At 56.8% G+C, this 16,866-nt stretch overlaps 1 long non-coding RNA gene and 1 pseudogene across 1 annotated transcript; both read left to right on the top strand.

Moving 5' to 3' along the window:
• Positions 1–13: 13 nt before the first annotated feature.
• On the top strand, positions 14–1,485 carry LOC147961958 (uncharacterized). The gene is made up of 3 exons (XR_015612132.1): positions 14–1,041; positions 1,135–1,188; positions 1,297–1,485. It is a non-coding gene; the product is annotated as an uncharacterized LOC147961958 (long non-coding RNA).
• Positions 1,486–6,527: 5,042 nt separating this feature from the next.
• LOC147961957 (uncharacterized) lies at positions 6,528–9,723 on the top strand (annotated as a pseudogene).
• The last annotated feature ends 7,143 nt before the right edge of the window (positions 9,724–16,866 follow it).

The following is a 16,866-nucleotide window of genomic DNA, read 5'->3' as shown; positions in this document are numbered from 1 at the left end:
CAATTTCCAGCCCATCTCCCCCACTACATGCCAGTGCACGCGGTGACCGTGTTAATGGCATCACTGTGCACGCGCTCTGTGTGCAGTGGCCGCGTCCAATGGTCGTTTGTGGTTTGGCAGCTCCTCCTCTCGTCGCCTTCGCGCGCGTGACCGTGTCCATTGTCTTCCTCTCATCATCTCCGTTTCCCTGGACCCCTCTCCCCCTCCGTCTGTTTCCTCACCAACACTCGCCGCCGAATGCCCACGGGAGGATAGTGCGCCGACCGTCGTCTTCCTCCTCGTCTCTTCCTTCCTGCGCTCCTTTGGCCTCCTCCTCCCCGTGAGCTCTCCCTTGTGCCTCCCTCGTCGCCTGCCTCCGAGCTCATGCGTGAGGGCACGCGTCCGCGGCGCTAGCCACGCGTCCGCGACGACGACAGTGCAGCTCCCCCTCCCCTTGGCTATTGAAGCAGCCCCGAGGCCCCCTTCCCCTGATCGCCCCAAGCCCTTCGCCTGAGCCCCGTAGCTCCTCCCCGTCTCCACTGGCCGCCACGGTCGCCGGAGCGCCTCGGCTAAATTAGCCCGAAGCTGAGCCCCTCTCTTCCGTCCACCACCACCAGAGGCCTCCCCTCTACCCACCAAGCCTCTGCCTCCCCTCGACTAGTCGCCGGAGTAGCTGTGGTCGTCATCCCCAAGATCGGTCGCCGCCTCCCCTGCTTGTTGTTGCTGCGCGACGCCGCCGTTCTGTCCCTCCTCGGCGCCTGATTTCCCTCTGGATGGACGCGGTGGGCTAAGCCTCGCTCACCGGCGTCATCCCCACGGCAGGAGATGGCCGGAGCCGGTCAGGCCAGACGCCGGCCGAACCAGCCCCGCCTCTCCTCTGTTCTCTGTCGGGCGCGAGGAAGAAGCCAGACGAGAAGAGAGAGAGAAAGAGATGGATAAGGCGGGCCCCACTCGTCAGCTGCACAGCGCCACGGGCCCCACTCCCACGCTTGATTAGTGGAAGCGTACTTCCCAAAAGTACGTTTTCGCCTTCAGAAAGCGGATTCCTCTTCTGCTCCAACCGTAAGTGCGTTTTCCTAATTTGAAAACGTATTCTCTCCTTAGGTGCTTTCTGTTTTCTCACTTAGGGGCCTGTTTATGATGATTTTATTGCAGAAAGGTCCCTGACAGAAAACACTTCGTATCTTTTTACTCCCAACTCCAAATGAGGTGAATCCAAAGCCCACTTCTTCGTCTCGTCGAGCCCGTTCTGTTGGTCACACTTTCAACATGTTTTGACATTCTGAAAATGACCATTTTGCCCCTTCCCTTATTCAGCCCCCTCCGAGAGAGAACGTTTTTCGGCGATTCTTTCCGCGAGTTTCTCGCACTTTCTCCCGGTGCTTTCTTCCACCCCAGGAAAGCCACACCCTCCATTTGCATGATTGCAATGCAGTGACATGGTTTATTTATTTGAACTTGTTTAAAATATTGCATTAGCTATGTATGATTTATTCATGGCATTTCTCGGAGTATGGTTTTGATCTAGATGTTGCCATGATATTGCCTGGAGTTCTAGGACTTATGTTTTGATGATTATTTGGATGACATGTGCCTTTGGATTCTGAGTGGCTATTATGATTATTTTCATGAGAGTATCTGGTATTACTTTGGAGTATTACTTTGGATATCATATTGCCTTTGGATTATTAGTGGCTAGTGTTATTTCCATCATGATGCTAGATGATATTATGTTTTGGAGTATGATGTTGGAGATGATGCTTGCATGTGGATCATAGTTGGATAGTTAGTTCTTGATATTTGAGTAGTAGTCTTATCGTTCTTGGATTCATCCTGATAGTGGTGTTGCAATATCCTCGGAGTATCTTGGTATGATGTTATGATGTTATGATGCTTGGATTATTTGTTGGGTATGCTATGGCTTGGATTATAGCTTGATAGATGATATCGGAGTATCAGTCATTATAGTTATATTTTTGGGGATAAATTCCATCATTAAGTTGGTCAGGTGCCATCGAACCGGGCTTTCTCCAGTGCAACCACATTTTCCTTTATGGGAAGGCCCTAATGCGATGCTATTGCCGTGTCTCTCGCCGGTGCCTCCAACGAGGGAAGGTTATGGGCTCGCGCTACCCTGATCAGGTAGGCGGACATAAGCCTTGTGTGCCTGTTGTTGTTGTTATGTGCAAATGTCGGAGTAAATGACCACGGGTAGCCTAGCCGGCTTCCCCTGGCACTTCAGAAAAATTACAGGCCGAACAAGCCTCCAAGCTTCCAAGACATGGGGCCGTCTTCCCTCAACCGGCTACCTCTCAAGCCGGCTGCGCAAAGGCAGCCCAGCCCTGAAATCCTTGAGAAACAAGACCATGAGAAGGCCGACTTCCAAGAGCCGGCCATAAAAGGGCCGACTCCCAGGAGCCGGCCCCTCAGCAAGCGGCTAAGATCTTGCCCTCTGAGTCTGCACCCACATAACGGCGACAAGACGGGGCGTGGCTATAGTAAAGCCTGCCACCCCCGAATCCCGGCGCACGCATGGCCACAGTGCACCGTACGGGGCGGCCATCCCCGTCCGACGCGGCACTGTTGCCACGATGACCGTGACGTCACCCACGGCGAGGGGTCAGTACGACCCGTGGGTGGCGGGCCCCCTCAGTCAGGGAGATCCCGAAGGCGGACAGGCTTCCCGCAGTCGGCCAGGTGTATGGCCGGCTTCCAACAGCCGGCCAGCTCTCTCCCTCCGAGGAGGTGCTTCATTAAGGAGACAAGAGAAGGTAAGGCTACAGTGAAGAGCCGCCTCACGGCGGCACTGTAGCCATGCTTACCACGACAAAGCCATCGTCACCAGGGGCAAGGTAATAGTAACCAGCCCCCGGCAAGACCCTCGAGTGGTGGGGCCGGCCTGTCGGCCAAAGGGTCGGCAGCAGGCGGGCCTACCAGTCGGCGGGCCCCACTAGTCGGCGGAGAAGCCAGCGGGCATAGACACAGACGGCTGGGGCCCATGCCCAGCCTGATTACCATTGTACCCCTGGGGGGTAGGCCTATATAAACCCCCCAGGGTCCCCATGCAAGGGAGATCACTCTTTGGATAGATTTTAGACACCACAAGGAGAAGAGGAGCAGGCTAGCCTGGCCCTCCCTCATCCTTTCATCGAACAGCTCAAGGAGCATTCTGTAGCAACCCACCGAGCTAGTGATCATGCGGAGACCCCGCAGAGCAGCACTAGGGGTGTTATCTCCATGGAGAGCCCTGAAGCTGGGTAAGATTCGCCGGCATGCATGCCTTCGCCTTATCCCGTTTCCAGGCACCGGCGATGTTTTATTGGCCTATGTCGCACCAACCACCCGACAGCAAATGTCCCCAGCCTGGCTCGCCCGATGGCACTTGCCCCAACGTGCTGCAAGACGTCGCCGACGCCTGCGCGGCGAGCTGCCTCGCCGATCTCCTTGGCGAGGCTCGCATCTCTGACGAGCCCACATCCGACGCGGGCACAGACTGCCCCGAGAGCTACCTCGTCAGCCTCCTCGATCAACTCCACGTCTCCGGCGAGCTTGCCGCGGACTTGGAGTCGGTTGGCTCCACCGACCCGATGCTTGTCGACTCTGACACGGCATCCCTTGACGCCTTCCCCACCAACGTGGTGGTCATCAGCGACCCTCTTCCTCAAGCCTACAGCAGTGGCAGCGCCATTACTGAGGTACTGGTTATCAGCCACGGCGCCTCCTCAGGCGGAAACGCCCACGACGCTCTGCAGGCGGCGCTGCACGACTTGTCCGTCCCCGTCCCGGCAACGCGGACGCCAAGACATTGGAGGCACGCCGCCTCGCCCTTGTTGCGGAGGGCCAGAGGCTCGCCACCATAAGATGCCTCACCGAGGCTCACCAGCACGAGGTCGACCGAGCCACCTTCGGCACGCCGCCTCCCGACGGGCCGAGCCGCGTCGGTATCGTCAAGAAACACGGCGCGGTTATCACCGACATGCTGGGAGCAGACCGCCCAGTCTATGCCACGCCTCTTGAGAACTTGCGCACCGCCCAAGCGGTCGCAGATGATTTGAATGGGCTGGGGCCCGATGAGCTCCCTTACATGACCAGACGCATCGAGCAACTTATCGACGCGGCCACAGAGCGGCATGAAGCCGGCGTCCGCGCCGAGAGCACGGCGCGACGTCCCGAACACCGACCGCGGGCAACACCCGCGCGAGAAAAGAAAAGGAGCCGGCTGCCAGCCGCAGCCGGACTCGAATCTCCATCGAGCGTGACGCCGAGGGCTTCCCTCGAGCCGTGGAGTGGCGGGGCAACCCTCCTCCTCCTCCGCCTCGTGGGGAGAGATACCCTACCCCGCCGCCTGTCACGCACCCGACTCTCAGCGGCCGGCTGGGTCGCCGCGAAGGAGTCAGCGAGAATGATGCCCGCCACCGGATCGACCGCCTTGCGCGATCCTTGGCCCTGGAAGAAGATGATGTCGGCCCGTCTTGCTTCGGCCCCCGCATCCACGACGAGCCCTTCCCCAAAGGGTTCTCGCTCCCAAGAGACACGCCCAAGTACAACGGCTCTGTGAAGCCGGAAGATTGGTTGATCGACTACTCCACCGTGGTTAGCATCGCAAACGGCAACAGACGTGTTGCCGTAAAATATGTGCCCCTCATGCTCCAAGGCACGACGCGCACCTGGCTTAACAGCCTCAAGCCTTACAGTGTCAACAGCTGGCTAGACTTCACTGAAGCGTTCATACGCAACTTCACCCGCACCTACAAGCGGGCTCCTAAGCCCCGACAGCTCTCCTTGTGCGTCCAAGGGCCCAATGAATCGACTCATGACTACCTCACGTGGTGGGCCGAGCTCCGCAATTCCTGCGAGGGAGTGCACAAGGTCCAAGCTATACAGTACTTCACCGCCGGGTGCCGAGAAGGCACCCTCCTCAAGTACCGACTCCTCTGCGACGAGCCGACTACGCTCGACGAGCTACTGGTCATAGCTGATAAATACGCCACGGCCGATTCCTCGATGATGACCGAGCTCCGAGTAGACGCCTCCGGGAAGGTGCTCGCTCCGAGTCCCAAGACGCCAGCTGGAGAATCCAGCCGACGCCCGCACCAGAATGACCACAAGCGCAAGGCTCCCCTGCCACCTTCCACCAGTCGGCAGGTGGCCACAGTCGAAGACGAACAACCCGAAGGATGGCCCGCATCCAAGAAGCAGAAGGGCGGCAGGCCGGCTTGGCAGCCGGATTTCTCCTACGAGCAAGAACTTGATGCCTCCTGCAAGTTTCACAGCGGCGCAAAGCCTTCAAACCATACGACCATAAAATGCCATTGGCTCACTCGGATCTCCAAGGGTGAGGGGATGGCGCCGCCTCCACCTGCTGGTCAGCCGCCTCTGGCTCCCCCACAGCTGGCCGCTCGACCAGCGGTCGGGGCAGTTCAAGACGAGTACCCCGACGAGCATGCCACCTACGTCGTCTTCACCAGCCAGCCAGAAGATCGGCGTAGCCGGCGCCGACAACACCAAGAAGTTAACGCAGTCACCTCCAACAACCCAGAATTCATGCACTGGTCAGAAAGGCCTATTAGCTGGATCCGGACAGATCACCCAGAGGTGATGCCGTCTCCCAGCTCCTACGCATTGGTTCTGGACGCCACCCTCACTACGGAAAGGTGAGCCGCCCATTTCTCTTGTGTGCTGATAGATGGTGGGAGCAGCATCAATATCCTATACCGCGACACCATGGAGAAGCTGAGCATCAAGACAAAGCAGCTCATGCCCAGTCGGACTGTGTTCCACGGCATCGTACCCGGCTTGTCCTGCTCCCCAATCGGCAAGATCAAGATATATGTCCTCTTCGGGACAAGGATCATTTCCGCCGAGAGGCGGTGTGGTTTGAAGTGGTGGATCTAGAGAGCCCTTACCACGCGTTGCTTGGCCGACCTTCCCTGGCCAAGTTCATGGCTGTACCCCATTACGCCTACCTCAAGATGAAGATACCAAGTTCCAAGGGCATCATCACCATAGCCGGAGACTACAAGAAATTCTCCGAGTGCGCGGCTGCCAGCAGCCGGCTGGACGAGTCCCTTGTAATTGCTGAAGAGAAGAAGATACTGGACCGAGTCGTGGCCATGACCAGCAAGCAGCCGGCCTTGTCCGCCGACCCCAAGGAGTGTGGTGCCCAAGGTTCCTTTCAGCTGGCCAAAGAAACAAAGAGGGTACCTCTGGACCTAGATCACGCAGAAAGGTTTGCCACCATCGGGGCAAACCTGGACAGCAAATAGGAAGGCGAGCTCACCGATTTCCTCCGTGAGAATCGGGACATTTTTGCATGGTCCCCCAAGGACATGCCGGGTGTGCCGAAGGAATTCGCTGAGCACAAGCTAAATGTCCGAGAAGGTGCGGAACCAGTCAGACAGCCTCTCCGCCGACTATTGGAGGAGAAGAGAAGGATTGTGGGAGAAGAGATAGCCCGGCTTCTGGCAGCCGGCTTCATTATGGAAGTTTTCTTCCCAGAATGGCTCGCCAACCCAGTCGTCGTGCTGAAGAAAAACAACAAGTGGCGCATGTGTATAGACTACACTAGCCTCAACAAGGCTTGCCCCAAATATCCCTTTGCCTTGCCAAGGATTGATCAAGTAATAGACTCCACAGCCGGATGCGAGCTGTTGAGCTTCTTGGATGCTTACTCAGGCTACCACCAGATAAAGCTGGATCCAGCTGACCGCCTAAAAACCGCCTTCATCACACCATTCGGAGCCTTCTGCTACCTGACTATGACATTCGGCTTGAGAAATGCCGGTGCCACTTTTCAGCGTTGCATGCAGAAATGCCTCCTCAAGCAGCTCGGCAGAAATGCTCACGTCTATGTAGACGATATTGTGGTGAAGACGGAGAAGCGCGACACCTTGCTGGAAGACCTCAGAGAAACATTTGAAAACTTGCGCCGATTCCAAATCAAGCTCAACCCCGAGAAATGCGTGTTCGGAGTACCAGCCGGCCAGCTCCTAGGCTTCCTGGTCTCCGAACGCGGCATCGAGTGCAACCCAATAAAGATCAAGGCCATAGAGAGAATGGAGATTCCCACCAAGCTGCGGGATGTCTAGAAGTTCATCGGATGCTTGGCTTCCCTGAACCGCTTCATCAGCCGGCTCGGAGAGAAGGCCCTCCCCCTCTACCGACTCATGAAGAAGTCCACTCATTTCGAGTGGAAGGACCAGGTGGACCAAGCCTTCCACGAGCTAAAGAAGATGCTGACCACGCTGCCTGTCTTGGCGGCACCGGCTGAAAAAGAGCCCATGCTCCTTTACATTGCCGCTACTAGCCGGGTGGTTAGCACTGTCATCGTAGTCCAACGCCCAGAAGAAGGCCGGGCTCAGCCGGTTCAGAGGCTGGTGTATTATTTAAGCGAAGTCTTATCCACCTCGAAGCAGAACTACCCACACTACCAAAAGATGTGCTATGGTGTGTACTTCGCTGCCAAGAAGCTCAAGCCCTATTTTCAAGAGCACCCCATTACGGTCGTATGTACTGCCCCGCTTGCCGAGATCATAGGCAGCCGGGATGCATCCGGCCGAGTGGCCAAATGGGCCATTAAGCTGGCCCCATACGCGATCTTCTACCAGCCCCGCACCGCCATCAAGTCCCAGGCACTGGCCGACTTCCTCGTCGATTGGGCCGAAACCCAATACCTACCACCGGCACCCGACTCCACTCACTGGCGGATGCACTTCGATGGGTCCAAGATGCACACCGGCTTGGGAGCCGGCATCGTCCTCACCTCTCCCAAGGGCGACAAGCTCAAGTATACATTGCAAATTCATTTTGCCGCCTCCAACAATGTGGCCGAGTACGAGGCGCTCATACACGGGCTCCGGCTAGCCAAAGAACTCAGCATCCACCGGATCTTGTGCCATGGCGACTCGGATTTGGTGGTCCAACAGTCATTCGGTGACTGGGACACCGAAGACGCAAACATGGCGAGCTATCGTTTCCTCGTCCAGCAAATCAGTGGATACTTTGAAGGATGTGAGTTCCTTCATGTACCACGTGCCGACAACATGCAAGCGGATGCCCTGGCACGACTAGGATCCACCCGGCAAGCCATACCAGCCGGCGTTTCTCTCCACCGACTCCTCAAGCCGTCTATCAAGCCGTCTCCAGAATCTGATTCCATCTTCGTGCCGCTTGACCCCAACACAGTCGGATCCAACCTGGGAAACCAAGTAGGCGGCGCGGGGACTCCAATAGGCGGCCCGGGGACTGTCATAGTCGCACCCAGCCCGGGGAATTCGGAACTCGGCCCGGGGACTACTGCAGCCGGCCCGGGGACTACATCAACGCAACAGGCGATGGCCGACTCCGATCCCAACTCTTCACTACCCAGCCCACCCACCCCTATCACAGTGGCAGTCCTGACAATAGAAGAAGTCACAGCTCCATCCTGGGGCCAGCCCATCCTCAACTTCTTAGTAAACAGAGAGCTGCCAACCGACGAGATCTCGGCAAGACATGTTCAACGCCGAGCCAGAGCCTACACAATCGTCAACAGAGAGCTTGTTAGGCGCAGCGTCACTAGAGTCTTCCAGCGCTGCGTCGAACCAGAGAAGGGCACATCAATCCTCAGGGACATCCATCAAGGCGAATGCGGCCACCACGCAGCCTCAAGATCACTCGTCGCCAAGGCTTTTCGCCACGGATTTTTCTGGCCGACTGCCTTGGAAGACGCCGAGGAACTAGTCAAAAACTGCAAAGGGTGCCAAGTTTTCAGCTCCAAGCAACACCTGCCGGCTTCTGCACTCAAGACCATCCCCCTCACCTGGCCCTTTGCCGTCTGGGGGCTGGACATGGTGGGCCCGTTCAAGACGGCATGCGGCGGCATGACACATCTTCTCGTCGCTGTGGACAAATTTACCAAGTGGATTGAGGCGAAGCCGATCAAAAAGCTAAATGGGCCGACTGCCGTCACATTCATCATAGATATTATAACCCGGTATGGCCTACCGCGTAGCATCATCACCGACAACGGCACAAATTTTGCAAAGGGAGCACTGGCACGTTTCTGCGCAGCACGCGGCATCCGGCTGGACCTAGCGTCCGTTTCCCACCTGCAGTCAAACAGCCAGGTCGAGCGAGCAAACGACCTCATCCTCTCCGGCATCAAGCCCCGACTGGTCGTGCCACTGGAGCGTTCGGTTGGCTGCTGGCTCGACGAGTTGCCGGCCGTCCTCTGGAGTTAGCGCACTATCCTAAACAGACCGACCGGCTTCACCCCTTTTTTCCTTGTATATGGTGCCGAGGCCGTCATCCCAACTGACATCGAGTTCGACTCGCCTCGGATCACCATGTACACGGAGGTGGAGGCCAAGGAAGCACGAGAAGATGGCGTCGACCTGCTGGAAGACGGCCGGCTGTTAGCTCTCAGTCGGTCCGCCATCTATCAGCAGGCTCTGCGTCGCTACCACAGCTGGAAGGTCAAGCCAAGATCTTTCCAAGAGGGCGACCTTGTGCTCCGGCTGATCCAGCGAACAGCCGGCCAGCACAAGCTCTCGGCCCCTTGGGAGGGCCCCTTCATCATTAGCAGAGCTCTAGGCAACGACTCCTACTTCCTAATCGACGTGCAGAAGCCGAAGGCACGCAAGAGAGACGATTCCAGCAAGGAGTCGGACCGACCATGGAACGCCAATCTCCTCCGAAGATTTTACAGTTAAAAAGCAGTACGTAGCATGCTACCTTTTGTACTAAGTACGAGACAAGGGGTGCCCCGAGGAGTACTCGGGGACTACCCTCTTTTATCTATGAAAGATGAGTATCACGCATACAATTATGTTGCTACACATGCTTTCTTCGTCTGGCACCGGGTTCGACCAGTCGGCCAGCGGACTCACCGCCTCAAGTTATATCTGAAGTTCCACCTGCAGCCAGACAAGTAGTGTGCCGGCACCCAAGCCCCCTCTTGCCAAAAGTCACATCTCGAAGAAACGACTGTCCGACTGGCAAGAGCCAAGGGCAGGAAAGGATGCCCACGCGAAAAAACAGCTAAGGACTAATGAACTTATATAACACGAGCCGGCCTCCCACCCCGTCAGCTGACTCCTAGAGCAGTCGGCTGGCCGGCTTCCCGCTCACCTTGCTGCAACCTGAGAAAGCTCAAGTACTTGCCTTCCCAAAAAACGACCAAGTCCTTCTCCGGCCACAGATTGCAGAGCAATTGTCCGGCTGGGAAGGCGGCGGCCAAGGGAAGGCGGCAAAGGAAAAAGCCACAGGATAAAAAGCAAACATAAACGGAAGCGCAACACAAGCATAATATTTACAGAAAAGACCTTCGAAAGGCCAGCATTCACCATAGTCTGAATACACCCCTAGTGGGTGGAACTGCGCAAATTTAAAGATTGTTCAAAGATGTAACAAGCAGGAAAGCTAGGACGGCGGATCAAGCCAGGGGAGCAACACGCGAGTGGGGCAGGTTGGCGGAATCGGCGGTGCTGGCTGGAGGAGTGACCGGCAGGCGAGTCTCGGCATCATTGCTAGAAGCACGATCGGGCTGAGGCGGGCTGGTCGCTTCACCATCCGGCACAGCGTCTTCGTCATCCTCTCCCTATTCCTCTTTGCCTTCATCACTGGAGGCAATCTCCTCCGCCGAGTCCTCACCTTCGGCCAGGTTCAGCCCGAACCACTCCTCCGGCTGAGCGTCGCCGGCGTCATCCACCTCAGGAGCAAAGGCGCTGGTATTGGTATACTCGGCGATCGCCGAGGCATGCTGGATGATAGCCGGCCGCACCGCCTCTAGCTCCTCGTCAGCCTCCTGCCGCCAGGTGCTCATTTGGTCCAAGTTCAGCCTAGGATACCAAGCCCAGACGAACTCCAGAGCCCGCCCAGCACCGGAGCGGGCCGCTGACGCCTTCCAAGCCTCGAAGCGGCCGACTGCGACCTCCAGCCAATTGGCGGTCCGACTTGGGGTGCGCGGAATCACCTCGCCAGGCCAGAGGGCGGCCAGCACTTGCGCTCCGGCACGCTGAAGACGGCGGAGCATGCGATGGGCCGGCTGCAGGCGGGCTTGAAGCCCCAGAAGCTGCTCCTCAAGTAACTGGCTGGCATTCGGCGCAATCTCGGCCCCCGCCTGCCGTCGCGTGTCGCGGTAGGCCTCAATGGCTTGGGTGGCGGTGGCTGAGTAGCCGGGGAAGTAATCTGCACAAAGAGGAAAGCAGCGACACAAAATAAAAAAATGAATCAGATAGTAGAAGGCAGGCAAGGAAGCAAAGAAGAAGGCGGCCTATCGTCAATCAAGTCTTCCACCCGGCTGTAGCCTTGGCTCAGCTCCTGCCTCATCTCGGCCCAGTTTGCCGCCTCGGTCTCATACTCGGCTTTGAGGGCGGCCTCGCTGTCCTGCGCCGCCTTCAGGGCCGCCCTATGGCTCTCCTCCTAGTCTGCCAACCTCTTGGCCAGGCGGTCACGCTCTTGAGCCAGGGCGGTACACTCGGCCTCCTTGGCACGAAGGGCGGTCTGGGCTCCGCTCAGCTGGCTCCTCAAGTCGACATTGGCCCCTGCAATATAAAGAAAGAAGTCGTCAGGAAAAGATCTGACCCGACTACTCGGTAGTCGGCCCGAATCTCGGGGACTACACCTAGTGGGTGCGCTGACGCGCCCCCACTTAAAAGAAAAACAGAGCGCTTACTCCGGCTCTCGGTCAGATCAGTGGCTTTCTGATTCAACTCTTGGGCCTGGGAGTTGAAGGCGGCGCAGGACAGCGAGTAAGAACAAGATGGTAATCAAGCTTTCCAATAAGTTCCAAGCCGCCTGCTCAGCAGCCGGCTCGGAACTCGGGGACTACACCCAGTGGGTGCGTTGACGTGCCCCCATGGAAGAAATTAAAAGCAATCAAAGGAGCAGGAGGACTCACCCGAATAACCGACCGTGTCGTGAGAAACTCCTGGGTGTACTGCTTCAGCGCGGTGGCTTGGGCCTGAAGCCGGCTCCGGACGTCCTGCGCCGCTACATTCAGCATAGCTGTCCCGCCGCCCGGCGTCCACCCGGACGAGTTATCGCTGGCCGCTTCTAGGTCCTGGGCAGACGAGCCGGCGTCCACAGTCTTCTGCGCGTCCGGCGCTGAAGTCGCCTTCCCCGCGCGCCGGCGAAGCAGTGACGAGATCACAAGATCCCCTCCTACGGTCGGCTCGCCCCCAGCCGGCCGCGCTGGCGGCACTTCAGGCCAGCCTCCTCGGCCCGCTACAGTCGGCGGCGATGGCGCCGTCTCCCTCTCCATCTCCGGCTGGCCGCGGCCGGCTTCCTCCAACGGGGGCACAAGGGTGTCAGGAGCCGCGGCACGGAGGGAATGACGAACTGTGGAGGCTGGTTCTGCAGGGCCTCCGCCTCCCTCTCCGTGTCTGCGGCCTCTGCCTGGGCCTTGGCGGCTGCGACGGCTCGCGCCTCCACCGACTCCTGCTCTGCCTCCCGAGCCGCCCTCTGCTCCTCCGCCTCTTGCTCCTCTCGCGCTTCCCGCGCGTTCCGCTCCGTCGCCTCTAGGAGGTCGGCGTGGGGATCTACCCGGCGCGAGGTTGAAGACCCTCCTACGACTCTGACTATGGAGGCAGCCGGGACTCGCCCAAGGGAAAGAGGGGCCCTGTTCGATAAATTGAGAAAAAGGGTCTGGAAAAATATCAACCGAAGAAGAAGAAAAAAGAAAGGCATAAGAACAGCGACACTTACGCTGAGACCGCCTGCGGCTGCTTCACCACCTTGCGGAAGCGGGCTGCCTTCGCAGCCGCCTCGTCCCGCTTGGTCGCCGCCGCGGTACTCTTGGGCTTCTTCGGCCGACTACCGAAGTGGGTCGACGCGGCCCGGCGCTTCTGCGCGCCGCCCTGGGTAGTCGGCCCGGCGGATGGGCCCGCACCATGGTGCTCGGGCGCCGATCGGCGGCGCGCGATGACTTCGGCCTCGTCGTCATCTGGCCAGTCCTCGAAGCCGGCCCCGATCCCGGACCCGCCTGCGTCGCCGCCTTCCCCCACGACGTCGTCCTCCATGGCAGCCGCCCCCAGGTCTGGGTCGTCTACATCGTCCATCGTACGGTCGGGGAGGAACTGGCGGAGCGAGGGAGAGCGCGCGGGCGTTTTGGCGCTCCCCTCCACTACCCCTACTTATAGCCTCGTGCGGCGAAGCCGAGGAGGCAGGACGTGGGGGTGTGGGATTAACTGCACCCACTCCCCCCACGCCCCGCGATTATTGTGCCATTACGGCATGGGGAAACCGCCACTGGGGCGCGCGCGGTCCGTCCAGGCCGCAGAAGATCCGCGCGTGGGCCGAGGCCCTATAGTGGCGGGCCCCAGACTGCGGCGGCGTCCCGTCGCGCACGTGGGCTGGCAGGCCCCTCCAGCCGGAGGATGCCACGTGGCGCGCAGATGACAAGCGGTCAGTTCACAGCCGGACTCGTGCGCCGACTGGCACCCGCCTTAAAAGACGGCGCGCGCGGACTAAGAGACGGCGCGCCTAGTCGAAACCGGCTTCTGGTTCCCGGCTCCTCAAGATAGGAAGCTGACTAGGCTCCTCGACTTTTTTCTGCCTCGGAGCCCAACCAGCTTCGGGGACTACTGTCGGAGTAAATGACCATGGGTAGCCTAGCCGGCTTCCCCTGGCACTTCAGAAAAATTACAGGCCGAACAAGCCTCCAAGCTTCCAAGACATGGGGCCATCTTCCCCCAGTCGGCTACCTCTCAAGCCGGCCGCGCAAAGGCAGCCTAGCCCTGAAATCCTTGAGAAACAAGACCACGAGAAGGCCGACTCCCAGGAGCCGGCCCCTCAGCAAGAGGCTAAGATCTTACCCTCAGAGTCTGCACCCACATAACGGCGACAAGACGGGGCGTGGCTACAGTAAAGCTTGCCACCCCTGAATCCCGCGCACGCATGGCCACAGTGCACCGTACGGGGCGGCCATCCCCGTCCGACGCGGCACTGTTGCCACGATGACCATGACGTCACCCACGGCGAGGGGTCAGTACGACCCGTGGGTGGCGGGCCCCCTCGGTCAGGGAGATCCCAAAGGCGGCCAGGCTTCCCACAGTCGGCCAGGTGTATGGCCGGCTTCCAACAGCAGGCCAGCTCTCTCCCTCCGAGGAGGTGCTTCATTAAGGAGACAAGAGAAGGTAAGGCTAGAGTGATGAGCCGGCTCGCGGCGGCACTGTAGCCATGCTTACCACGACAAAGCCATCGTCACCAGGGGCAAGGTAACAGTAACCAGCCCCCGGCAAGACCCCCGAGCGGTGGGGCCGGCCTGTCGGCCAAAGGGTCAGCAGCCGGCGGGCCTACCAGTCGGCGGACCCCACCAGTTGGCGGAGAAGCCGGCGGGCGTAGACACAGACGACTGGGGCCCACGCCCAGCCTGATTACCATTGTACCCCTGGGGGTAGGCCTATATAAACCCCCCAGGGTCCCCATGCAAGGGAGATCACTCTTTGGATAGATTTTAGACACCACAAGGAGAAGAGGAGCAGGCTAGCCTGGCCCTCCCTCATCCTTTCACCAAATAGTTCAAGGAGCATTCTGTAGCAACCTACCGAGCTAGTGATCATGCGGAGACCCCACAGAGGAGCATTAGGGGTGTTATCTCCACGGAGAGCCCTGAAGCTGGGTAAGATTCGCCGGCGTGCATGCCTTCGCCTTATCCCATTTCCAAGCACCGGCGATGTTTTATTGGCTCCCACAATGATAAGCCATCCATTGGCATATGTCGCACCAACCACCCGATAGCAAATGTCCCCATTTGGGACGGTTTATTGTTTTGGCCACGACGGTGGTCATTGGTGTCTTTGGTAGACACGGGGCCACCCAGGACTAGCCCCGTGGGGAGTGAGTCAGAGTGGCCGGGAGAGTGTCATGGAAGTAGATCGGTTTTGTCGGAACGCCGGTGGTCCACCCGAATGGGAGTGCGAGGCCATGGGTTCCGTGGTGTGGGTAAAGTGCGCTCCTCTGCAGAGTGTGTGTGTGTGTTTAATCTATCGATAGTCGCGTCCTCGGTCATGGGCACAAGTTCGTACTAGGTCACACCATTCGATCAACACTCACATGATGGAATGATTTATAGGTGATTTATATGTTGATATTTTGAGCAGTACAGATTGGCAGGATGTTGATGATGATGTTTGAGACCAAGTGTTGGTCATGGTAGTGATCGCCGGAAAGATCACCGTTTGAGACCAAGTGTTGGTCATGGTTGTGATCGCTGGAATGATCACTGTTTGGTTTTGATCACGAGGTAATCGAGATGGTATACTGCTTGGCTGGTTAGCCAAGAGAGATATGGTTATGGAGATCTGAGATGGAGATTTATCACTATTGTATCAGTTTCATACCATGCTTAGTAGTTGTTTCATCATGGTAGTTGTTAATTAATTAACCTGTTAATGCTATGTTATTGTCTTGCATTGATGTTTATGGTTGTTGTGAACTTGCAAGTACATTCAATGTACTGACCTGGTGTGTCATGCCAGATTGCAGGTGATGCCATGATTGCTTGCTTGCTTGTCGAGGTTGCCGTGCGTGCGCGCTAGATCGTGTCCCAGCCAGAGTCCTGATACATCTCCAATGTATCTATAATTTTTGATTTATCCATGCTATATTATCTACTGTTTTGAACATTATTGGGCTTTATTATCCACTTTTATATTATTTTTGGGACTAACCTATTAACTGGAGGCCCAGCCCAAAATTGCAGTTTTTTGCCTATTTTAGGGTTTCGAAGAAAAGGAATATCAAACGGAGTCCAAACGAAATGAAACCTTCGGGAACGTGATTTTCTCACCGAACATGATCCAGGAGACTTGGACCCTATGTCAAGAAACAAAGGAGGAGGCCACGAGGTAGGGGGCGCGCCTACCCCCCCTCAGGCGCGCCCTCCACCCTCGTGGGCCCCCTGTTGCTCCACCGACGTACTCCTTCCTCCTATATATACCTACATACCCCCAAACGATCAGATACGGAGGCAAAACCCTAATTCCACTGCCGCAACTTTCTGTATCCACGAGATCCCATCTTGGGGTATCCATCACGGAGGGCTTCTACGTCATCACCATAGCCCCTCCGACAAAGTGTGAGTAGTTCACCTCAGACCTATGGGTCCATAGTTATTAGCTAGATGGCTTCTTCTCTCTTTTTGGATCTCAATATAATGTTCTCCCCCTCTCTTGTGGAGAACTATTCGATGTAATCTTCTTTTTGCGGTGTGTTTGTTGAGATCGTTGAATTATGGGTTTATGATCAAGTCTATCTATGAACAATATTTGAATCTTCTCTGAATTCTTTTATGTATGATTGGTTATCTTTGCAAGTCTCTTTGAATTATCAGTTTGGTTTGGCCTACTAGATTGATCTTTCTTGCAATGAGAGAAGTGCTTAGCTTTGGGTTCAATCTTGCGGTGTCCTTTCCCAGTCATAGTAGGGGCAGCAAGGCACGTATTGTATCGTTGCCATCAAGGATAACAAGATGGGGTTTTCATAATATTGCATGAGTTTATCCCTCTACATCATGTCATCTTGCTTAAGGCGTTACTCTATTTTCATGAACTTAATAATCTAGATGCATGCTGGATAGCGGTCGATGAGTGGAGTAATAGTAGTAGATGCAGGCAGGAGTCGGTCTACTTGTCTCGGACGTGATACCTATATACATGATCATACCTAGATATTCTCATAACTATGCTCAATTATGTCAATTTCTCAATAGTAATTCGTTCACCCACCGTAAAATACTAATGCTCTTGAGAGAAGCCACTAGTGAAACCTATGGCTCCCGGGTCTATCTTCATCATATTAATCTTCCAATACTTAGTTATTTCCTTTTCTTTTTACTTTGCTTTTATTTTACTTTGCATCTTTATCATAAAAATACCAAAAATATTATCTTATCATATCTATCAG

This window comes from Triticum urartu, chromosome 7A, assembly GCF_056163025.1.
Source record: "Triticum urartu cultivar PI428250 chromosome 7A, HENAU_Tu73, whole genome shotgun sequence".
Taxonomy (NCBI): domain Eukaryota; kingdom Viridiplantae; phylum Streptophyta; class Magnoliopsida; order Poales; family Poaceae; genus Triticum; species Triticum urartu.
This window is presented reverse-complemented; position numbering and strand designations above follow the sequence as displayed.